The 26,225-nt window shown below is 38.2% G+C and overlaps 1 long non-coding RNA gene across 2 annotated transcripts; it reads left to right on the forward strand.

Annotated features, from left to right (window-relative positions):
- The first annotated feature begins 1,087 nt into the window (after positions 1-1,087).
- Positions 1,088-21,170, forward strand: LOC118471797 (uncharacterized). 2 transcript variants are annotated; one of them, XR_008603862.1, is made up of 5 exons: positions 1,088-1,329; positions 8,218-8,332; positions 13,060-13,218; positions 14,148-14,452; positions 18,911-21,170. It is a non-coding gene; the product is annotated as an uncharacterized LOC118471797 (long non-coding RNA). The 2 variants fall into 2 exon arrangements; XR_008603863.1 differs by lacking the exons at positions 1,088-1,329; positions 8,218-8,332 and adding an exon at positions 12,404-12,440.
- Positions 21,171-26,225: the final 5,055 nt, after the last annotated feature.

Below are 26,225 nucleotides of genomic sequence, written 5' to 3' on the forward strand. Positions count from 1 at the left end.
ATTTAATATTTGTTGTGACTGTATTGAAACTGAATTTTAAAAAATTTATACAATAAAATTGTTGTGTTTTTATCCATTTTTCACATTAAAATTCTGGCAGCAGAAATATTTTTTCATAGTTTTGTGTCGAGAAAATTGTCTGAATTCTTTTTGTAATTTCTCATACTACCCCCAGGGTACAGAGTTTTTTTTAATAAAACATGTAAGAAAAATTTTATCATTGATGTGTAAGCTGAGCCAATCAAGCCTTTGATAGTTTATTACCTATTATTGATGAATATGGAGCAGAAAACTGGAAAAGAGTAGGTTGATTTTTTTTAAAAATTCTGAAGCCCAAATGTCCTCCAATTCTGGAATGACCCATATCTAGATATTAGCTTAACTATGTAATGACAAGTCACTGAATTCAGAGCAAGTCAACCGAGAAGAAGGAGTGTGAATTTGGATGCAAAGTTTGGCTCTGAGGGTTAATGTGTTAATTCTATTAAAGTGCACCGAATTGTTTCCTTCAAATCCCCGTGAAACACTTTTTCCTACAAAGTGTCTTCAAAGGTGACTTCATGCTGCAGCTTGTGCAGTCCCGTCCCTCTGAATGATACCTCGTTAAACTTTCCATGTGATACGTCCCACCCAAACATGACGCCACGCCGCTACTCCCTCATTACTTCATGCATTGTAGCTCATTTGTCTAATTTGCATGGTGCACAGGTGGAGCACGGCAGATGTCTGGAAACCGTTGAACTTCCGTCCAGCCTTCATGAAGAAACTTTAACTTCCAGCTCCAATCAAATCAGACAAAAGAGTTTTACAGTTCCCTTTAATGGCGTGATGAGTCACTGGGCGTGCTGCTGTTTCCGTTGCTTCATAAAGAATAATGCTCAAAGTGCAGAACATGTGCACGTTGTTGCACATTTCTATTTGACTGGGTGCAAACTGACGACAGCAAATCCGCCTGTGTTGCATCTAAATGTGCACACAGAGCATGAGTTTCCACATATTTGCATGCCTGTCAAGAGTAACAGTTTCCCACTGACCGCCAGGTGTGAATCAAACTTGTCGTCCCGCCTCTTTACATGTTGCGGCAAACGCTCACGTGTGCACGCTCGCACATTTCCTCGGCCGCCATGTGTGTGTTTGTGCGCGTGTTACGGTGACGGCGGTGATTGACAGGCCGCTCCGCAGGGCATTCTGCCGTCCTGAGACAGGAAACGCAGACAGCGAGGAGGACTCGAGGGAAAAATCTGCACAGTGATAATTACAGCGGCCTTCACCTCCTCCACTTAACCTCAGCGTGATCAAAATCATTCCCCCGGAAGCGTTTTCTGTGAGGTAACTATGGTCTAAACCGAATTCAAGTGGCTCGACTCAACTTTGAAATGCCGCACAGGCGCTTAAATGTGTCCCACAGCTCAAAATAAAAGTCCACTTAGCTTGACGCTCCGATACGAGAGCAGCGAACGTGTTAAAACCGTTCAGATCGCAGGCGTATTTCAACACGTTCGGCTTTTAACACCTCAATCAAATTCTGCAGCGTCCTACACGGGCACGCCCATCGTAATGGTGCCAGATCTTTGCGCAAAGCTTTCCCAACCCAGTCAGCCCTCCTCATTACCCTCCTCTGGCTTGTCCAGGCCATCATCATCCCTCATTACATCCTCACAGCGTGTAGTTTACCACGTGCAGCTCACCAGAGGGATATAGATTCATGAAACATTCACCAGCGCGCTACGTTTACACCTTCTTTCCTGATGTAAACACAATGAGGGTGTAAAATGTCCCTATGAATCTTTCAGGGTGGAAATTATGCAGATTGTTTGTGAGGATTTCTTTTAAAAGGGTGCTGTTTTTGTGTCTTTAACCCTCGCGTCGTCCTGCGGGTCAAATTGACCCGTTTTAAAGTTTGAAAATGTGAGGGAAAAAAATATTTTCACAGTGAAAACTTCCACAATTTCAACATTTTTGGGAAATTTTTGAACTTTTTTTGGTGGAAAAAAAGAAATGCTCAAAAAAAATGTTTCTTTAAGAACATTCACAAAAAAATCAACCAAAATCCAGCGAAAATCGCTGGATTTTGGTTGATTTTTTTGTGAATGTTCTTAAAGAAAATATTAGAAGTTTTACTGATATATATGTAGTCACGTTAGATATTTTTAGGATTTTTTGGAAGATTTTTACTCATTTTTTGAAAATATTTACAAGAATTCTCTTGCCAAATTTGGGGGATTTTTTTTAATATAAAAGTTTTAAGGGAAATTCTTTACGTTTTAAGTGAAATTTTTTTGGAAAGTTTTTATTCATTTTTGAAAATATTTACTTTTTTTTATATTTAAAATTTTTTATTTCTTGCCAAATTTGGGGATTTAAAAAAAAAACTTTTAAGGGAAACTTTTAAGGATTTTTGGGAATTTTGTTCCTAAAAATTTTGCAAATTTCTATAAATTTGAGGAATTTTATTTTTTTTTTGCTTAATTTTTGGATTTTTTTTTCAGAAACAGGAACAAAAATTTTTTGGTTCCCGTAAATGAGGACAACAGGAGGGTTAAGGAGAGTTTAGTTTGAGAAAACAAGATGGAGGAAAACCACGAGCGGGACAATGAATCTGTTTATAAAGAAGAGATTCAACAGATACATTTCCACATTTCATACCAAGTTTGTTTCCTGGGAATCTTTGTTTTTCTACTTGAAGCCAGAAATTGTGGAGGCTTATTAAGGATAATGTACAGTATGACACTTTACCCAGCCATTATTTTGTTATATCAATTCTCCAAAATGGATTCTGAAAGTCCAATTTAATCTCTCCTTGACTCTCCTCTGGTTCTCAGCCCAGATTTGGCAAAACACTGCTCTACTCTACTGTGAAACTATTAGGACAATCTTTCCAATATTGAGTTGCAGCCTGTTCACAGTCAGCGTCCAAATCTCCGAGATCCTTTTGTAAACTTTGTTTTTTTTGTCTCCTTCCCTCTTCATGCTAGGAGTGGATTTAACAGGTGAAATCAATAGGAAATAAGGGCTTTCACCTGGATTCAGGGGGTCTTTTGATTTCATTAGAACAGCATGTTGCTTTTCTGCGCTCTGTGTGGCTACAACAAATACGCATTGTGTGCCGAGGAGCCGAGTTTTCAGGCCGCTGCAGAGTGTGTGAACAGAGCGCTTTGTTTTGACTAGCGCCGTGAGAGAATTGTTGCTCTGCCAGTGTGTTGATGGAGGCAGGTTAAGAGTGTCAGTGTTGCGTTGTGCTCATGCCCTGCCTTAACTGTTATTACTGCAGCTATTCAAATGCTCCTCTGACACTTTGACACTCCAATTGTGCCGAGAAGAGAGACAGAAAGAGTATGTGTGTGTGTGTGTGTGTGTGTGTGTGTGTGTGTGTGTGTGTGTGTGTGTGTGTGTGTCTGTTTCTTTGTGTGCACATGCCTCGCTACCTGAGTGATTGTGGTGTGTCATTGCCAAGCTCGCTGTGTGACTCTGTGACAAACAGGTGAAACATTTGACTCGAGGCTGTAATGTCACTGAGTGAAGCCTCCATTGTTTTTTGTGTAACTCGGATTTACCTGCCATTCGGAGGCACTGAACTTCTACTAAATAGTTTGGGAAGTTATGACTGCCCTGAGTCGCATTGTTGTCGTTGGACTGCAGATGAGGATTCGTTTGATGTCGCTGGCGCGTTAATGAAAATAAAGCTTATTTTGACTTTTCTCTAGCTGGGAGAACCACAATGAGCAACATGACACCTATTTATCTGTTTACCACTTGTAAACACTTGTGTATATTGTTTATATTGCTTGTAATTTCCCTTATTTTCCTTTCTTTGACTTCCAACTGGGACCCAAATACTAATTTTGTGCCACCTCATGTGAATACGTGTGTTGACATTAAAGAACCTTAAATCCTTGAATTCTTAGAACCATATTCATCTTTGGTCAGGATCGCTATGAATGATCTCCTACATTGCAACGTCTCTTATTGTTTGCTAGAAAATGCAGATGGGTCAATATGTAATTGCGAGACTTTTTGTATCATAGTTGACATTTTTGCTGCTTTCAGGCCTAAAATCAACATGGCCGCCTATAACCAAACACCACATGGCATTTTAGAGAAAGATTCTTCTAAATATTATATATACAATGGAGTAAAATTGAAATTGAAAATTATTTATAAAGATATTGTAGTAAACCTGTTGACATGCCACAAATCCACACTTGACTCACACACTACTTTATTTTAAATAACTCAGAAAGCCTTGGAGTCTGGCCAGTCTTTTCTTCAGGAGGAAATGACATCATGTGGAGCAGGTCATGTGATCTGGAATTAACACACTTCAGTGAGAGGTGTTTGTGTAATGGGGAACTTAGTTGAAAGTGATTTCTCGGACACAAATACAACTTGCTATTTTGTGTTATAAAATGACACAATTGGCCAAAGAAAAACACAAAATGACTCAGTGAGACAGATAATTATCATATATAGACACAAAATGATGAGAGACACACAAAATAACTACAAAAAACTGCAAAATGACCACAGAAACACCTGAAATTACCACAAACAGGCTGAAAACAGCCACAAAAAGGCACAAAACGACCACAAACATGCACAAAATGACCACAAAAAGACCTGAAATGGCCACAAAACGGACTGAAATGACCAAAAAAGAAACAAAATGACCACAGAGAAACAAAATGAGCAGGTCATGTGATCTGGAATTAACACACAGGTGTTTTTGTAATGGGTAACTTAGTTGAAAGTGATTTCTCGGACACATACCATTTGTTATTTTCCATATAAAATTTGATATATTGAAAAAAAAGAAATATCTGTCATGATTATCTCAACTTAATAAAAAGAACACAATCAAAACTATTTTTGAATCAGCTCATTTTATTATTGTTTAGCTGATTAGAAGGTGGTTGTTATTAAACTGAGACGGTTATTTAGTTGACATTTTAGTGATATCCAGTAATTTTTTATTAATAAGTGATTGTTTCCATAATAAATAATTATGGAATTTGTAAAGACATGATCATAATGAACATAAAAACATTAGTTTTTTTTTTTTACTATTAATAAAATTGTATGAAACATATAGCCTATGGACTTCAAAAGTCCCTCAATTACATATTGACCCATTTCAAAATAGAACACTACGCTTCATAATACATTGTATTCATAACATGAGGTCGGTCTGGGTCTGGATTGATTTACCATTTGGTCTGGTTTTTGAAAAAACCTGGCGCAGGTGTTCAATGTAAAAAAAAAAAAAAAAGGAGATTATAACAACAAAAAAGTAAAACTTCAATCAGAGGAGCTCATTAATAGTTACTGAAGAAACTAAAATCCCTATTATCAGCAGACTGCATTTCATTTTCACGACTTTTGCGCTCTTTAGAACGAGGTGGTGTCTCCTGGTGGGTTGATGACGTGCATCAGGATGCTGCTGATGTTTAGGCTGAAGCAGAAAACAACATGTTCGGGTGTTTTTACACACATCTTACTCCACTATGTGTTGACTTCTTAGAGTCGGCCTTTATCCTACAAGTCACCAGTGAAATCTAGAACTGATTTTGAGATTCTTTTGTTTTTAAAACTCCGCATTACTTCCACATTACAAGGGTGTACTATTAACCAGGGATCTAGTCGGGGAACCACCTAACAATTTTGGCTAAACACTAATTATTCTTTAAGCTGTTCAAATCTAGATAAAGAACTCTAATGACACCGTCATCTCATCCAGCAATTGATCTAAAAATCCATCATCTAATTACAAACTAAAAAGCAGCTCAGTGTTGGTACAGTTGCATTTAGAGAAACAGTGTTAATATATCATCTCAGGCACTTCTAAGGGTGGGCCATATTTACTGAACTGCTCTAATACCCTATCATCAATTCCCTTTGTGCCGGCGGATTGTGGAGGCTCACAGGATTACAACAGGCAGTTTCAGCGAGGCACATTTACAGGTGTAAGCTCAGACTTTTGTCTGCACTTTGTGTATGAGGGCTGCTAAGACAGTGGAGCTGTGTGTTCTCTGCTGCTGCTGCTGCTGCTTTAAACTCACAGCCAGGACCTCAACCCGAGCAGCAGAGAAACCAAAATGCCCGGTTATCTCCCCAGAGGAGGTTAGGAGGATTCGGCAGGGACGGGGCTGTAAACTCTCTCTTCCGCAACACACTGTGTCACCGTCCTGTAGCAAATTGGCAGCACAGTTTTCTCGATAGAAATTCAAAGATGCGGCCGCTTCAGGTCTGGAAGCAAATCTCAGCACACAGGTTCGTAAACAGAGGTCGAATCTCAAGCAGCGGAGAGACAGGATTACGTCTGCGCTGCACCAAATCCAACCAATCCCCCACTTTAACCCTCACAGCCCCTGCCCTCCTGTATCTGCTTCCATCTCACTCTCTTGTGATGGCCAGGGTGGCTCCTAACAGACTAAATGAGGGCCACTTAGGTGTCGGCATTAGGCTTAGATAGCAGAGTGACAGGGTGAGGACTTACAGTAAGACCACGGTAAGTCCTCACCACCTCGCTGTCTCACTCTCTCTCTGTCTTTCTGTCTCTTTGTTTGCTTTTTCAGGATATTTCCAGTCACTCCATACTGTCTTTGTCTTTTTTGATTTTCTTCATGCCTTCTTCTATGAGTTCTTTTTTCGTTTTTCCTCTCTCCCATCACAGCTTACAAAGGGCTCATAAGGGGTCTGTCTGCAATGACTTCAGTTGCCACGTCTGAATAATTCAGATGGGACTTTACCTTAAAAGGCTGTAAAAACAACAGTATCGCTGTCACACCTGTATCCCCTCGGATTTACACCGCAATCATTAAGTCACAACATTTCTGAATTTGTTAGTATGTAAGAGGCAGAAGAAGAGGAAGCAAAGAAAGTTTGACAAAAAAAATCTCTGTAAACACATTCCTAAAAATAAACATACACTGGAATCATTTTTACAATTAAAGTTGCATCTACAGTTAAATCTAACAACACGAAATATGGAAAGCATTTAGTTTCTTCCCTATAAAGTATTCAAATCATTTACTTGGCTAAATAAACCAAAATACCGGCAAGTTATTCAACCTAAATAACCATATGTCATATATATTTCTTCCCTATTTTCTGATATGACCTATAGAAGCAGAAAGATGAAAATTAGTTTAAAAAATAAATTACAAACCATTTGATAATGTGGCAGTGTGATGTTAAAGATTTGTTTAGGCACAAAAACACCTCACTTAGGTTCATGTAAAATCATGGCTTCAAAAAAATACACAAAGTTTGGGGTCATCCAGACAATTTCATGTCTTCCATTAAAACTCCCACTTTTATCCATGTGCTAACATAACTGCACAAGGGTTTTCTAATCATCAATGAGCCTTTCAACACCTATTAGCTAACACAATGTAGTATTAGAACACAGGAGTGATGGTTGCTGGAAATGTTCCTCTGTACCTCTATGGAGATATTCCATTAAAAATCAGCTAGAATAGTCATTTACTACATTAACAATGTCTACACTGGATTTATCATTCATTTAATGTTATCTTCATTGGGAAAATGGTTTTCTTTCAAAAATAAGGACATTTCTAAGTGACTCCAAACTTTTGCAGTTGCTGAAATGACTATTTCTGCTTCTCATGATCTCCGGATGCCACTTAATAAAAACACAACTATTTGTCGTCATAAGCCCCTTTCACACATGACCTATAGAGGTGTTTGGGGGTTCATTCTGTGTTTGATTTTTGTTGTTTTTTATGTCAGGGCAGTATAACTGGCATGCTATACACACTGAAGCATTAACATGTCAGTCCCGCTTTAATGTTACTCAATAATCTGTATTTGTTTTGTGCATAAAACATAAAAAAAGCAATGTTTGCTTCTTAAAATGTATTTAAATGGAAGTATAAAGTAACAAAATATACATACTCAAGCTGAATACTTTAAGTCTGAGTGCAATACATGTGCTTACTTTCCTCCACTGCTTACAAAATGTTAGAAATATGTATTTTCTTTACTGAGTAATGCATCAAAATGTTGTCTTAATTCCAAATTGACCAACATCGAAAAATCTCAGCTGCTAATAGCATGAGATTTTGTTTATCTGCTTTTCGATATAATCTCTGTTGTAGAGCAGTTTTCATAATTTCTGTTTTTATTAGAGTACCGGTGTGGCATAGTTGGCAGCAAATGTTGACATTTCTCTTTAATCACATGCAATTTTCTCTTTAGGAGAGAAAAGCAACCTAAGCAAGGTGAAGTCACACACATGGTTCTCAAAAGCCTGCAAAGTGTAACATCAAAAGAGAGCAAGAAGTCACAGGGAAAGGCAGAGCTGATGATACAGGTATGTAATCGCTTTTAATTATATGTGTGGTGGGGAATAAATGTCTCGCGGCAACCATCTGCTACAGCCCAAAAACTGTCGGTGTTGGCACAGGATATCAAAGAATAACCTCTACGTAAAGTTCAGGATCGGGGAGCAGGTTTTAGATCATCATTCCTCAGACCGAGATCACAAAATGTTTTGACAAAATGTGTCATGTAGGGCAGAAGATGTCTTAATTTTTAGAAGACATGAAGAAGACAAAGCGTCAAAACTTTCCTCCTTAAATTTTTCTCACCAAAACAGAATTGCCCAAATTACACTTTGATATGTATGTATCTTTCCCAGGCATTTTGCTTGTTTAAACCCAGGGGTTCAATAGAAATCAGTCTCAAGAACCCCTCTGGTGACTTCACATCCACGTAACTTTCAAATTCACTTCAGGCATGCAAGTATGATTTATATGACGCAGTCCTCTCAGTTAAATGGCCACTAATCATGATGCCTACATGGAAAACTGACGTTGAGTCATTCAAACTGGAGGCTAAATATTAACAATCTACAGCAACTCAAGTGCACAAGTAGAAGAAGAATTTGGATATAGTTGTGAATTTGCTTTTGTTAAAATTATATTTTTATGCTTAATAACATGTTTTCATATTTTTAGTGTTTCTCTTCAACATTAGAGCTGAATTACTTCTTATTACTTGATCTTGAATGTGTTTTTAGACCACCTGGTTGTAGCTGATTACGCATCGTTGACGTATTGTCACATTTTTTCAATTCGGTACTGAAGGACTTTAGCATTTTTTTACAACTGACTGAATTGCTGTTTGTTATTCATGTTTCCTTGAGGTCTGTTCAAAGTTAGTCACCAGCTTTGTCTGGTGTTTGGTGCTGACCAGGTAGCATACAGTGGGTTTATTGCACATACATGGGTCCTCAACTTACGTCGGAGTTCCGTTCCTACGGGGCGACATAAGTCGATTTTCGCTGTAAGTCGGAACTCCATCAGAAGAGTCTGACTTACACTTGGGAGCCATAATGAAGAGCAAAAAATTAGCGAATGTAGCACAATCCAAGGTGGCGTACAACCGGCAAATGTAAACAACGTTGTCTTATAGCACCACGTGACGACGTATTCGTCCGCTCGCCAACTAGATCCGCATATCAAGTTCCGACGTAACAACGAAATGCCATAGGTTGAGGACATCGTAAACCAAGGACCTCCTGTACTCATTATTCAATTGTTGATATACAAATATTGATTATAGCAGCTCTAAGTAAGTGTGATACATTTAAAATATTTATAGACATTAGATTGAAAAGTTGTAGGTGGGTTTGCTGAAGGTGTTCTTTTTTTCCTGATTTTTGATTCTAAATTGCCTGTGAGAGTGAATGGTTGTCTGTCTGTTTGTGTTAGTCCAGTGATGTAGCAGACTATACTTCACCTCTCAACCAATGTCAGCTTGGATTGACTCCAGCTTCCAACAAACTTCTAAAGTGGATCGATAAAAAGATATTTAAACATCCCCCACATGTAAATTCTTAAGAGACTAACACTAGAACTGAGTAGTTCTTTTCACATGATTCACTTGACAGAAGAAAACCCATGTAGTTCAGTTTGTGTCCTTCATCTGCATCAATGTACAATATTTTACAAAGAACATTCGAATAAGATGGTTACCACTGACAACATTAAGATGTAAACAGTTCTTTAAATCCTCGACCTGGTCTATATTGAGCCACCTCAGCTAGTTCATAAGCCGTTGGATTCTTTCAGTGCATCATTTTCATGAGATGATCTTAAAGTCCTGAGTAACTAGTAATCAAACAAAGCAGATTTTCATTTGACATCTAGAACAATGTAGAAATATCTGCTAGTTACTTTCCATCAAAAACACAAAGTAATGTATTCATATACACACTGAATCCTGATAAGCAAGCCTTATTGCCCTTCTCTTTACATAAAAACATCTTTACATGCCCACATACATTGTGTCATTGTCCATCTGGTATGATAGATACAAAAACTCACTGGTAATAGGCAGAAACATGCACACAGAAAAAGGGCAGGAAGAGATCTCATGTGCCCTTTCCCACTTCTGAGTTGGGTGGAATTCTCTGATTCTGTCGAGGTTTTGTGGGGTGCAAAGAACAGCTTTGATGTCACCATATATCTTCCTGATCTCTCTGGCTCCACTTTGGCCTCTGTTACCTTCAGGTTTTACTTAAAGCACCACCAAATGTCTAATTTAGGACCAGGATTATGGAAATTGGACTTAATATACTGCTTGCCCCTTTCTTCCCCGGTGTCTTAACTGGCTCTCTGAGTTGGGGAATATAACTCACCGATAAAGGTGTTGGTTCGTTACCCGGACTGAAAAACGTGTGTTGAATCAACATGGGATGTGCCATCTGGCTGCAAAGTGTATGAGGACACATTTGGAAGTGTCACGATGTAAGAACGTAAAGAACATTTCCAGCAGGCTGTTCACTTCCAACATTACCACAAAGAGCTGAGAGCTTCGGCACAGCTCCACCTCCAGAAAATGGACACCTTCCATCGGACAAACCCTTGAATATTTTGTTTTAGCGGCTGTGATGGCAAAAAGAATTCCTGAGATGCCTCCAAACAAAAACAGGGTAGCGCCATTCTTAAAACATGCCCTGCTTTAGCGTCTTTTTTTCTTTAAATAGAATCAAAATTGACAGAATGAACATCATGCTGTATTCAGAAAGTCTTGAAACCAGTAATTGAGGCTATAAACTCATCAGGAAAAAGTTTATTTAGGTAACAAATCAACTGAAAAGTATGGTCTTTTTCTCTTAGATTTATATACAATTGAACTGATTTGGCAACCAGAAGAGTCGCCCCCTGCTGGCCGTTAGAAAGAATTCAGGTTTAAGGCACTTTTCAGACCTTTTTATACTTTATGTATGAAAACACACCAAACTTGTCTTGAAGTGAACAGTGTTATTGTTTGCAGAGTTCACAGATAAAGATGAAAGACAGATGTCAGAGCTAACAAAAGACTTCAAGCAGCATTTTCAATCCTCTATTTAGCATTCTAAGCAATGTATAAACCCTTAAGGAGTGCCTTTTAACACATTAACACAAAAGCTATGAAGCCATTTTTTAGTGCGAAGCCTAATATAATATAGGTGTGAAGATGTGTAATGAAATGTCTCCCTAAGTACAAGATAACATTGAAGGTTATCTTAAGTGCGACACACACTGGCAGTGGATGCATGTCAAGGCATCTCGTGGCTATAATTTGACACCCACTGAACATGTCATCGAGACAGAAGTGGTCAGGGAACATTATTTGAGATGTGTTGATCCAGGGAATGTGACACAATTCCTGATTTTCTAAAGAGTGAATGTGCACCAACGCTAGGAAACATGACAGTAATGCACCCTAACATACAACACTGAGGCTATGTAAGCTTCTCTTTGGTGTTTTATCAGCAGCTACAGTATGTTACACTGTGTCATAAAGTAATGATCAGCATAAGACGCTTCATAGGTGGGAATTTTTTGATTTAACTGTTCATTGGAAAAGAAATATCCTTATATTTGCTGTATCTTGTGCTATAAGTGCTTAGAAATGTTAAGTATTTGAGGGTTACAAGCACTGTTCCCTCTAAGCTGCGCGCGTGCGCCATTGCGCACTGCTGACACGGTCTCCGCGCACAGAAAATCTGCGCTGTGCGCAAAAAAAAAATCCAACCTAAATTGTAAATAAAATAAACACGTAACAATTCATTCTGTGCTATTTTTCAATGTGAGTCAGTGAGTGACTGGTGACTGGCTGCTACAGCCAATGATGCGATTCACATACATATTTACCATAGACTGTATATAATGGTATTTACGCAGCTAATCAACGTTAGACGTCCTTATGTGCAGCCATCGTTGTTCTCATAGATATGAATGAGTAGATAGAACACGCCCCTTTGAGCTGTGGCTACAGCGAGGCTAAGCTAGCGGGGGCAAAGTTTCAGTGCATTCCGTTGATGTAGACGGCATGAAAACGTAAACAAGTATGCCGGCTCACTGTGCTGCATACAATTACACACTACGTCATACAATTGAGACAAGGAAACTTGGAATGACTTTTCATAGGTGAGAATAGTTTTTGGCTCTTTTTTCATTATGAAATCTTGTTGAGAGCTTCTAGTCTATGAGAGCTAACTAGTTAGCCACTAGCAAAACGCTAAGGCGAGCTAGCAGCTTGACAACCAAATACCAGACGATTAATAGTAGCTGTAGTATAGTTGTACAAGCAGTAGTAGTAATACTAAAAGTACAAGCAGCAGTAGTAGTATAAACAGCTGTTAGAGTTGTAGAAGTAGTATCAGCATTTGTAATAGTATTACAAGTTGTAGTAGCAGTGCCAGTATCAGCAGCAGTTAATGTACTACTAGTAGTAGTCACATTACTATTACTACCACCAATACTACCAATAGTAGTTATAAAGCCTAACTCATGTATATCCAGATCACCATCTATGTTCTTCCTCCAAACCCGTTTTATGATTGGGATTACAGGCAGTTCTTTAGGACTGCTCTCAAATAATTGAAATGTTACAAAACAAGGTTATACTAATCAAATTAAATAGCTCTGGTCTCCAGTATATTGGCAAATTCTTTTCTTTGTACTTAATTTATTAGCATGATTTCTTTTTTCATATGTTGTGTACAGACTTACTTACTTCTCTGTCTGCTTTTCTTACTCCATGTAGGTTTCCCAGAGACTATGGGTTGAGGAGGAAGTGGAAGTTTGTCGGCTTAGACCTGGTGTCATTCCATCAGTGTTAAACTTCCCGGCTCATCTTGGAAGAGTACGTGCCAGAAAGACCACGACCAAGCAGCCTTGAGATCTTAGACAGCGTCTCCCTGAGGTGGGTGTCGACGGTGTTCATGGTCAGGTCTGTGGTAATCCTGTCAAGAAACAAAACAAAAAAATCTAGATTATAAATCAACATGTAACCAAAGCACTCTGTGTATAACACCATAGTATAGGATGTAGTTCAGAAAATGTCAAAGTATAGTATGCTTTACTCAAGAATAACATAGTATGGCCTGTAGTTCATAGTACAGCATGTTGGCAAGAAAAAAAAAACAAAACATAGATTATTATGTGGTTCAAAAAGCACAAAATGATAGGATGTTGCCTAAAATTGTCATGTATGATATGTGGTTCAAAAAATGTCATAGTGCAGTATATTGTCAAAATAGTATGTAATTCAAGAAAACATCAGAGTATAATATGTCATCTAAAAAATGCTATAGAATAATAATTTCATTGCACAAGTAAAAGTATAGTAACTTTTAAAACTGTTCGAATTCTTATATGTTGCTAAAAAAAAACTAAAACAAAAAAAGATCAGTAATATGTCAATTAAAAAAGCCTATAGTATAGCGTGTCGCCCAACAAACATCATAGTATAGCATGTGGCTCTAAAAACGTCACATTATAGCCTTTAGTCCACAGCTGTCAGTAGGTGAGGAGCAACACAAAAACAGTCCAAACGCTGGTTTCCAGAGGGTTAGATGAGAATTTATTTGAAAGAGTAAGTTTACAACAACACAACATGTGAGGGGGTTAAAAACAAATGGGTGTTAATAAAATAAAAATAAATCAACAGAACTAAAAGTGAACTTCATGTTGACATTGATGGGCATTCCAACCAGGAACAAAGTAAAAGATAGTCAATACGAAAAAAAAACTCTTCCTGTTCACCTCTTAAAACCCAAAAACACACCGCAGTAGCACCCTAAACTAAAACTACCAATGGGTTCCCTGTTTTCCTTTGTGAACAATTCAAAGGTCCCTCTCTATCTCCCCACACATCCACCAACCACTGGAACACATCTCCAAAGTTCTGCTGGACCAGCTCAGCTTCCCCTCAGAAGAAGTGCTGCCACCTGCCAGATGAAGGAGCCTTTTGAGAGGCAGCTGGCATCGTGATTGGACTGTACTTTGGTCTGTTCCAATCCAGCTTCAGCTCCAGAGACGGCAGGCGGGACGAGTCAACGGAGGCCGGATGGACGAAGGCATGAAGCTGAGTACAATCCAGAAAACAACAGAGGAGGAGTGCAGCGGCCCAGAGCCAGAACAACCAGAGTAGCATCGTATGTCTCTTAGAAAACATCATAGTAGAGTCTTTGGGATGAAAAAACACCATCATATACATCGTATATTGTACAAATAACAACTAAAAGGAAGAGACATACATTGTAGAATTGTAGTAATTGTGGGCTGACTGATTTACTGATTATCAGTATTTTATTTTTTACTGATTTACGGTAATAAATACATTTAAAAATGGTGCTACTTTGGCTCTGAACCTTTATCTACCTGTGGTCGCTCTGTCTTCTGGAGTGATTTGATTGGTTATACGTAATGAATAAAACTCCTTTAACTTAACATCTGTAAACAAAACAAAAATGTATCAACAAAGTTTTCTGTTAGTTTGTGTTCTTCTAAGTTTAACTCCAAGATTTTAAATACTTTCATTTACTGCAAATGAATATCTACTCCAAACGTCTCACTAATAATCATTATCAGCCTTAAAAACCCACAAAACACCCCTCTATACTCGACCACACTTAGTACAGTCCGGTTTCCCCTTCTATAAATCTGCTTGGAATCTTCCACTTCCTGTTTGTCAAAGTGGCCTTCTACCTGGACAGGTTTTGTTGGAGCTCATGCAACAAACATTTTGGGTAACTGCATTTTAATATGGATGGATGACACTGAATTAGAGTCTGTTTTAATGAGACTGAGTTAAGATGTGTAGCTCTGTCATTAAATAGTAAATTATTTCTCAGAATTCACAGAGAAAAGTCTGAAATGTTTGCTAGGTTAGCGTCCCACATGTTCTTTGGCTCAGCTAAAGCTAACTCTCTCCAACTTCTGGATCTCTTGAGTTACTTGTTGTTAAAATATCTTGCTAGAGGTGCTGAAGCTCAGAAAGTCTGAGATGTTTGTTCAAAATAAGCTCATTCTCAAGTCTGATCTGAACTGTCCTCTTTTGTTTGAACTTTCCTTAAACTTAGGAGTTAATGACAGAGCAGCACATCCAGACTCAGTCTCATTTATGTAGAGATTAAACTTCAGTGTCATTCATTGATGTTAAAGTGCAGTTTTTCAAATGTTTGTTGCACATGCTCCCGACCAAACCAGTCCAGGTGGAAGACGATGTGAAGAGAAAGCTCCAGAGGATGAATATCACACATTTACGTTGCAAATAAATGTCCATTAATTAGACATCGTCATGCAAAAGTTGGATTTCCCTTTAATGATGTTCAAATCTTTGTTGAGTGTTTTGTTGACGTTGGTTTCTAAATATTTTCTGACACTCGGCCCCAAAGATTAAAACCTTTTACGGCTCACAAGCTGCAACAATTCACACATTATCAACTATATTTCTGACTAAACTAAGATAAAAAGTGAAAAACTGCCTGATTCCTGCATCATGAATGTAAATCTCTTTGGTTGTTATGACAGTAAACTGAATATATTTGGGTTTGACATTTTATAAACCAGAACAAGAAATGAATTAGTGGAGAAAACAATCAACAGATTAATGGACAAAGAAAATGTGTTTTCTAACATATATGGCTGAATTACTCCAACATTACAAGATACATACAATTTTAATTCAGTTTTATTTATATAACACCAATTACAGGTCAAATTGTCTCAAGATGCTTTATTTTTATATTTTTTTGTCATATTTAAAATATGACAAAGTAAGAAATTTAAACCTCTTGACTAATCCAATTTATTATTTGGTTTTTAAGAGACTAATCGACAACTAAAATAACTTTCTCCACTAAAACTAATAAACATGAGGTCAAATAGAAGGAACAGTTTTAAATACTGCAGTCCCACGACGACAAGAATAAAGTTTGTCAACAAAAACTAAAGCTGCTGGTGGATTCCATTAAAGTCCTAATAAATGATAATAAAGTGTGATACTAAAGGTTTGTGGTGCTAAAAATGTCCAAGTAAAGATATGAAGTTGAACATGTGGCTGGAGGTTGATAAAAGTTGACCTTCTTTCATTTCTCTGGAGCGACTCCATGGATTTTATGGATGGTGGTTAAAGACCTGCTCTTCTCGTGGTCTTCCTTCTAGTCGCTGTAAAAAGTCAGTCCATCCTGACCGACTTCAACACCTCTTCATGACAACTTGTTCTGCCTCCGACCTCGTGGAAACTCCAGAAACTCGGGAAAAGCTGTCGAGACTCAGATTTTCGAAAAACTCGTCGGGCGGGGGAAGGTGTGGTGGGTGGTGGAGGGAGGTGGGGGAGTAGAGGGGGGAGGCCGCCACCCACCTCCCCGCCTACTCTCCGCCCTGACTCCACCCAGACTCCGCCTTGGCTCCGCCCATGTGGTCACTTGAGGAACTACGATGTCAAAGGGACGACGAATTTATTTCTTTTTCATCTGATCTGTAGCTCAGTGAGTTAAGGATTTGCCTATGGAGCTGCAGGTCGCTGGTTCAAGACCAGACACTTCTTAAATTTTCTCAATATCCTGACAAAGACAAAGAAAGAAAACTGCCACTGGCGGGTCTTGAACCTGCGACCCTCCGCTCTGTAGTCTCTCCTCTTATCCCCCTGAGCTATCCGCTCAGATACTAATTCTTCTTTTTTTTGCGCATTTATCATCTATTTTTTGTCGTTTTCGAGTTTTTTTTTAACTCGAGTCTCGACTCGACCGTTTTTCTCAGGAGGTTGGACTTCAGCCTTTGTGCTGGAGGGTGGAACCCTCAGTTCCAAGACTTTCCAAAGCCTCCACACCTCCCGAGTCCTCAGGACCTGAGCTTTCACACAGTCTGAGGGCTGAAATTTTCTAAGTCCCACAGTAGATCTCTGTTAGATTGAACCTTCAGACAGTCTGAGGACTGGAATCTTCTAAGTTCCTGAGTAGTTCTCTGTTAGTTTGAACCTTCAGACAGTCTGAGGGCTGACATTTTCTAAGTCTCACAGTAGTTCTCTGTTCGTTTGAACCTTCAGACAGTCTGAGGGCTGAAATCTTTAAAGTTTCTCAGTACTTCTCTGTTAGTTTGAACTTTCTGGTTAACAGAAGCCTTAAAACTTGTGACCATGAGTCTTGATTTCACATTTAGATCATCCATCTGAGTTCTTCTCAGACCTTCACCTGTGGGTTTTTTGGAAATCCTGAACAAACTTTTGATTCTCTTCACTGAACAGTAAAGTTTGTGGAGATCAGAAGGTAACATTAGTTTGATCGATGCCTTCAACTACTAGTAGACTTTATCTGGAAAGCAGTTTTCTGAAATGAGTTCTTAGTAAATCTGTCCACAATCAAACCAAGAACATAGAAAGAGGAAATGTTTGAAGAAACAACTTGATGTTTTCATTTCAGACTAGAAAACCCTTTAAGGCCTTTATCTGTTTTTGCTCTTTTGATCATTTTATTGTCTCTTCTGTTTAATTTGATCTTCTAAAGTTTAGCTGGTGCCCTTTCAAAGGTTTTATCTTTAGTTTGATTCTTCTTAAATCTTTAGTTTTGCTCTTTTCTCACCTTTTATTCTGTTCTAATGTCTGATCTGTGTTCGAAATGTTTTGTCTTTTTAATGTTTAATTGTTGTTTTTTAAAATGTTTTATCGGCTTGTTTGAAAAATTTCCTTTTCTTTCCCAATGTTAAATTTTTTGATTAAATCTTTGTTCAGGTTTTTCTTTTTAAATGTTCTACCACCTTTTAATGTTTAATTTTCTTTTTTAATGCTTCATTGTATTTTCTGTTTAATTCCTATTTAAAGTTCTGTTGTCTTTAAGATTTAATTTTCTAATTAAACATTTAATTTTTTAATTAAATGTTTTGACTTTTAAAGGTTTAATAATCTAATTAAATGTTTTGTATTTTTCTAAATGTGTAATATTCTTGTTTAATTGTATTTTTAAAATGTTTAATTATCTAAAATATTTCATCTTTAATGTTTAATATTTTTGTTTAAAAATTTTTGTTTAATTTCATAATTACATGCTTTGTATCTTCCATTTAATTATCTAATTAAATATTTTGTCTAACATAATTTAATTGTATTTAATGTTTAATTTTCTTTTTGAAAGTTTTATTATATTAAATGTTTTTTCCTTTGATTTAATTGTTTTTTTACTGTAGTTTATTTCTTTAATCTTTTTTTCTGTCAAGACTTTAACCCCAACCTTAAAAATGAAACAAACCCTTAAATCACAATGAAAATACTGCTGTTGTCACAATCATGAGTTAGTCAATTATTCAGTTTATCAATTCAACTTTATTTGTTTAGCACCTTTCACACAGATGACAAAACAAACAAGCAAAGAGAAAAAAACTATGCTAAAACTATGATTAAAACTCAAAAACATATTTAAAAAAAAGATTTAACATGGTAATAAAATATGTTGTGTTCACGGGATGGAGGGAGTTTATTGAAGTCTTCTTGGGCTCACATGGTAAATCATTTAAAATATAAACTTGATATTCAGTCTAAGGAAACTGCAGAGCGACAGAAGAACCAACAATATCTCCTGTTTTCTCCTTTAATGAGTCGACTCTTCTTGTGCTTTCAGACCAAAGAACTACAGACTCTTCACAACCTGCTCAAACTCTTGGTACAGGACCTCACCACACGGGTCAAGAAGGTTTCTGTCTCATTTCTACTCTGAAGCTCACCTTCTCCTGCTCAAACTGCTGACAAATGTTTCTGCTGCTCTAAAGTCTGGTCTCCAGAACTTCCTAAAAACTCTCAAAGTCTCTTCTGCTGCAGGTTGCTTTGTAGAACTGTTCCAGAAAACCTCACTAAACCACATGGAGGGGCTTCAAGATAGTCGTCCAAATGAAACCATACAAAAACCAAACTAGCACAACCCAAACACTAAAGTCTCCTGCAGCCTACCAGAGAACCTCTGAGAACAGAGAATCAGGACAGGAACTCTTACCTTCTGGACAACCAACGTTGGTTCTCAAACAAGAATACAGAATGTGTCTGACCAGAAACCTCTGAAGACTCACTACAGCCAAGATAAAGACACAACTCAGCTGCACCAAATCCACTAATCACTGCACACATTAGCACCATGTGCTAACTGTGGCTAAAGAACCACATTTACCAAGACAACTATCCAGTACAAAGCCCTAAAACACACCAAGAAACACATTAAAGACGATTTTACTGCTGGAAGCTGCAAGCCAACGCCTAAAGAACAAACTCAAGCAACGGAACCAAACCCGGTTCAGTGGTGGAGAGAAGCAGAGGAAATGTTTGTCTGCAGCTAAATAAAGCAGGAAGACACTGAGCTGCTCAGGTGTTCCTGATAACACCAAGCTGCTCAGGTGTTCCTGATAACACCAAGCAGCCACCTGGACAGCCAATAGGAACACAGCTTACTGGAAGTTCAGAGGGCTGGGTTACTGAAGGAAATTTAGTTTAAAGTTGAGGCAGAAAGTTAATAAACAAAGTTGAAAACCACCTTCTGATACCTGAAATCTCTGAGTTTTCACACAAAGAACACCTGAACATGTCAAACTGGTTCCATAGTAGAACCCTCATTGTAAAAACATCATAGTATGGTGTGTTGCTCAAAAAACATTAGGACCTGGCTGTCAGGGGACAAACATGTAAGAAACATGAGAACAGAGAGAACCCAACCAGTAGGTCACAGTTTATCATCCCCCAGTCATCTCCTGAAGTCCATATGGTGAGAGACATCAGTATCTGGTTGTTCATTTACCAGAGGATGCTTATAATCATGCTGATGTGGTCTGTACTCTACAGTATTTTAGTGACTCAATAAATGCCAAAGTTTTTTTTTTTTTTAAATGCTTTTTAGTTTTTAATCAACATTTAATAGCCTATATGTAATCAATAAATGGCCTTTGCCTATCTTAAGAAAAATTCACTCAGAACTCTGATATGTTAACAGTACTAAATAAATCAATAAATACATGCATACACACAAAAATAAGTTAATACATTAACTGTGTTAAGATTTAGATTTTAAAAAAAGTTGTTTATGTTTTTGCAGAATCCAGTATTGCTCACTGGTTGGTCATTACATTTTGTTAGTTTGATTTCACTGTTTAAAATGATGCCACCTCTTTTCAGACAGAACCTGTGATAATAAAACAATACAAAATTTTTAGTTCTGTGTTAATAAAGCACTTAAAGCTTTAAGTATGGCTAAATGCTTTTTTCAAAATTAAATATGTCACTCCTTAGGTGGTAGTGGCCCCAAGTTCAGTAAAGTTGGAAAGATATTCACAGATTCGGGCTTCCAGCATCAATAACTCATTAGATATAGGTTTTCAAAACATAAACGGTTCCTCTTTCCCATTGTTGCAAGGCAGACAATGTGCTACAAGCCCAGTTTTATCAAAAGTAGCCGTCTTTCAAGCTACAGGAATAACATTGGTGTCTATGGAGTGAACAGGGTCCGTCTGCAATTTGCAAAACCGCTGCAACAGTAAAGAGAGACAAATATTCAATAACTTCACTCTTATACATTGTAGTGTCACTAAAATCACTGCAGCCTTCAACTGGCTCCTGTTGACAAAGTGTTTTAACAGAAATGTAAATGCTGTAATTTGATTCTTTTAATGAACCATGTAACTTGAATGGATGTGATGCAGGTGTGACCACAGTGCACACGTCTGATGTTGCTCACAGTGGTCCAAGGGACGCTCAGGGAGTTTGTGTGTTTGCTCACACTCAGACTGAAAAATTACAGGGAACATTGGTTACAAGAATTGTTTGACTCAAGGTTAAGAGTGGTAGTTAATGTGACACCAGGAGCTTTGATGAAGCCTTACATTTTACAAATATGACTCTATTCTTACACCTTCACGGCCTGGAAGTTGCCATCACAATGAACAAAGATTATGTTTGTAGTTTGCAGACTTTAAAAATCACTTGGTTCTAAAACAGCACAATGCTGATTTGATGTTTGCTGTAATGGATTGCACAACTCAAAATCAAAAATGGACTGATAGTAAGTTTTTTTTTAAAAAAAGCATACTTTTGGAAATAGTCAGCAAACATGTCATTTGTAGGTGATCAGTGACAACTTTTCTTTGTATAAAACACATTTAAACAGTATATTACATCAGCAGAACTACTGTTTTCTTTGTTTTTAGAATCTGAAATACATGAAAACTGGATATTCATGCACAACTCCACAGTTCAAATCCAAAATAAACCATAAATTGTGCTTCATTATTGTCATATAAACACTATTTTAATTCATACTGTTTTCAGTGTGCATTTCTATTCAGCTCCACACCACAGCCCGGTTCCACAGAGGGTGATGTCTCTTATATACGCAGGAAACCGGTGAAGGCAAATCGCTTCGCTTTGCATTCAGTCACCGTAACAAACCATATGCACCAGGCCAGCGGTCTCTCTCATCCTCTCCCTGCATTTGAATAAAAATACACCTTGACGCTTTAAGAACAAGAGCGAAAAGGAAAAAAGAGAAACGCTGAAACGTAAGCTCGTCTCTCCTTGATATCCCTGCCAATTTATTCCGCCTGTCTGTCAGCGCTGCCATCCATCTGTAACATGAAGACAATGATGAAGCTGTCTCTCATTTGGCAGCTGTGGCCTCTCGTCAGGAGCCAACCAGTTCCTTTGCATGCAATCTGGACGTCCCAGCCTTCCTGGAAGCAGGGCAGCCTTCTTATTAAGCAGGTAGAGCTGGCTGGAGACAATCAGTAGTGGAGGTGTAAATTTAGTTGTAGCAGTTGGAAGGGGAGGGGAGGGCATGAATTAATCAGACAGTGCTTCTGAATAGTGTTGGCATCTGCATACTACAATGCAATCAGACCGGCCCCGAGCAGAAGCCGGAACGGTACGCGGTAATGTGGTGCAGGTCTTAAAAAATGCCTCGAAACCACTGGAAGTGCCCAAGGTGAGGCACACCTCCCGAGACAAATAAAAAAAAAAATAGCATCAAGGTAGCACATCCTGTGCACTTGAAAAACGAAAGTGTTTGGAAAGCCGACAAAAGAGCAGCAATTCATTACACCGCATGCTGAATATGCCCAGAGGAAGAAAAAGTGCACACCTACTGCAGCAATGTCTCTGAGTACAATCACCACATCCGCATGTGCCTCTGTTCTTTAGACCACAACTGTGATAAACAGGATATTTTCTCAGGTTACCTGCCAAAAGTGTGACCTTTTGTTAACCCTGCTTCAACGTTTAAACAGATAAACACATGGCTTTGACATAAGTATCTTGTCTATTGTCCTGTGCTGATATTTTATCAATTGTGCAATAAAACCACAATTGTGTGCTGCTGACCGCTGAGCAGCTGGGTGCTCAGGCTTTGTTCAAGGGCACCTCCATGCTGTTTACAAAAGGTGGAAGAGAGATTTACACTGTCCCTTCCTTTGACATGATTCTCCCAGTGGAGAAGAGGATTCTCGCTGCAGCTTTCAATCATAAACCAACTTATAAAACCCTCCAGTCCTCCAACACCTCCTCTCATGTGCCCAGCGAAGGATTCTCCCACAGACTTGAGGATGTACAACTTTCAACTCTGACACTTAAAGGTGGAAGCAGTGATGGATGGACGCGAGCAACTGACAAAACTGAGGAGGACACTTTCTAATGTTAACATGGAGACACTTTCATCCACCGGAGGAGGTGTTGGACCTGATGACGGAAGCAGACACCAGAGGGGATAACTGGACTCTCCTCCACAAACTCCACCGGAGCTGAAATACTCTCCGGTGTGTAGTTCAGATTACACAGATACTTCAAACACACTCACAGACACGCACACAAACAAACAGCAGAGCGAATATTTGTTGTCACACATGCGTCCGTGCTCATGTACACTGCAGCAGTTACACACATAAATCTTGTGCGCTGACATCATAATCTTGTTGAGTGAAAGGTGAAAGCCTTGAAAAGAACACGTTGATGAGCTGTCAAAGGAGTCTTTTGCTACTAATGATCCTGACAGAACCAGTCTGAGACCTCAAGATTTGTGGGAAATGCAGGACTTTTTTAGATCTATTATAGGATATGAGAAAGTGCATACAATGACAGAGTAACCTTGAGCTAAACGTTGGGAGAAGCTAACACCGAGCGAGGCTAAACATGCACTTTGCAAAAAGTGGTGCAGCTGATTTTCCAAAGTAACCCAGGTGCTCCAGTTTAACAGAACTGAAACATGAGAAAATGGACTAATTATTATTCATTTTTAGCCATGCTAAGCTAAAAGGGATTGCAATGTTGTTCTGTTGAGCCACTACTTTATTCCTGACTAGAATATCAACAAATACTTGACAAGACCACAAGACAATAAATCAGCAGGTCATTTGCAAGATATTTGTGAGGCCATTCCTTCAATAATTTTTACTCAGAAAAACCTCAGGATGCAAAGAAGGTGGATTTTGCACACATCAACCAGAGCTGTGCAAATGTGCAAGATAAAAACACATCCATCCCCCAAAATACAACATAAATAAATGAATAAATAACCAACTAAATAAGTAGGTACATAGGAGGCATGAACAATAATGAGGTTTAGGGAATTCCAAATACCTATTATCCCAAACAATTTGTAAAAAAACAATACATGTAAAAGACATAATGACATACAGTCAACCCTGAAATTATTCATACCCATAGTAAATTTGGACTTAAAGTTACTTTTATTCAACCAGCAAGTTTGGGTTTTTTTGATTGGAAATGACACAGGTGTTCTATATTTAAAAGTAGCTTTTAGTCAAAATTTGCTAGGGGTATGAATAATTTCGGGCTTGACTGTATATTGACATGAATGACATTGATTATCTTGTTATCCTGCAATGTTCTGCTGGGAATCCTTTGGTACTGGCATTTATGTGGCTACTTTGACTCATACCAGCCACCTAAACATGGCTGCAGACAAAGCAAACAACTGCTCAGGAATTACTTTAGGAGCACGACAAAGAGCCCAAACACTGCAACAGCCTCCAAACTTTTCACATCCTCAGGACACACCGTAACAAGACAGAACCGGGGACGTTTCATCCAACAGTCCACAGAGCCCAAAGGATCCACTGCCAACATCAGTGACCCTCCAGAGGTCCTGCTTTGAAGTCCAGCAGCATAGTCACATTGAAAACACAGTAAACACCAGATAAAATTAACAACATTATAACTTGCACACAGACAAGGCAGACTGTAATGATTTCACCAGAACTTTAAACTCATTCAGTGTAACAAGGGCTTGAAGTTGAAGTTGAGATTGTAGTTTATTCCAAGCATCAGGTGCAGAAAACCTAAAGGCTTTCTTGCCCAGTTCAGATTTGAGGACGACAAATTGCATGGTATCCATAGATCGGAGATTGCGACTTCCATGTTTCCTTGTTAAAAGACAAGACAAATAGGAAGGAACAATATCCAAGATGGTTCTGTAAATAGATACCTATGACTGAGACGTCATGCACTTAAAGATGTCCAGTTAACTTTAGAATAGAGCACACAGTGGTGAGGGAGGGGAACACATTTGATAATGAATCTCAGCACCATGGTACACACTATCCAACATGCTAAGACAATTAGCAGAAGCCTTCATATAAACACATCTCCATAGTCAGTAACAGGCAAAAAGGTTGTTTCCACCAATTTCTGTTTCACACAGAAAGAAAAGCAAGACTTGTTTATGTAATAAAATCCTAACAAGAGTTTCAGTTTTTTTAAACCATACACTAAATGTGCTCCTTAAAAGACAAATAGTTGTCAATTACAAATCCTAGATATTTAAAAGTAGATACCAACTCATTTTTTGTTAAAAAATTTCCACACAGTGCTGATCTCGTCTGCATTTAAAACAAGCTGCACACATAGAATGACAAGAAGATGGACTTGTGCACAGGTGCAAAACAACCTCCAGTCAAAATATATATATATATATATATATATATATATATATATATATATATATATATATATATATTAGGAGGTTCTGTAAATTTCAAAATGCCCATTATCCCCAGACAGTTTGCAATAGATATAAAAGACACATAACTTCTGAAAACAAGGACTGTAGCTCAGCTGGATATACAGTATCTGATACATATATTTATTCATGCATTAGACTTTGGTGACCTAACTAATCGTAGGTTGAAAGGTTTTTGTCTGTAAACTGTGTGCTGTACTGCTTTTTTCTCTCCTTGTTATATTTCTTTTACTACCTTATGCAGTTTGAGGTCCTTGAGCAGAGGTTGCTCAGGCTAAATCAGAGAGCCTTTCCTGATTTTAGTTGATTTTCATTTCCTTTGAACTGTTTTTTATTTCCTCCAATAAGATTTTTTTTAACACTGCAGTTTTTATATGTCATTCTGTATGTTTCTAATTAGTCTCTGAAATCCTAATCCATTTATGCCTAAATGTTCTGTTTTGCTGCTTAGGGAAGCACTTTGTAACTTGGACTTTCATTCTATTACCACGTTTCTCGGAAGTCTGCAGATTTAATGGTGTGGACGTCGTCTCCTTGCACGATGTATGAGCTACATTTCCAACTGCTGTGGAGGCTGTAGCAGCACTATAATGCCTGTGGATTTTCAAGGAGCCGTTCAGCCATCAAATATGGGTGTAAAGTTCAGGTGTCCATATACTTTTGGCCACATTGTGTAGATAAACAGACCTCTGACAAGGTCGCAGATGAAAGGAACACAAAGGAGACAGAAAGAAGAAGGGAATGATTTATTGCTAACAGTGTGGAGATGTGATGGATCTGGCCATCGAGGGAGCATTCCACCCTGAACTGACGTGATGAAGAGGCAGGAGAGAGACAAAAAGAGAACAGATGTGGCGAAGGGTGGAAGAAGAAAGGCAACGGCAGACAGGAAAATCAGAGCAAATGTATCAAAGTGAGAAATAATGGAAGG

This window comes from Amphiprion ocellaris, chromosome 14 (assembly GCF_022539595.1).
Source record: "Amphiprion ocellaris isolate individual 3 ecotype Okinawa chromosome 14, ASM2253959v1, whole genome shotgun sequence".
Classification (NCBI taxonomy): domain Eukaryota; kingdom Metazoa; phylum Chordata; class Actinopteri; family Pomacentridae; genus Amphiprion; species Amphiprion ocellaris.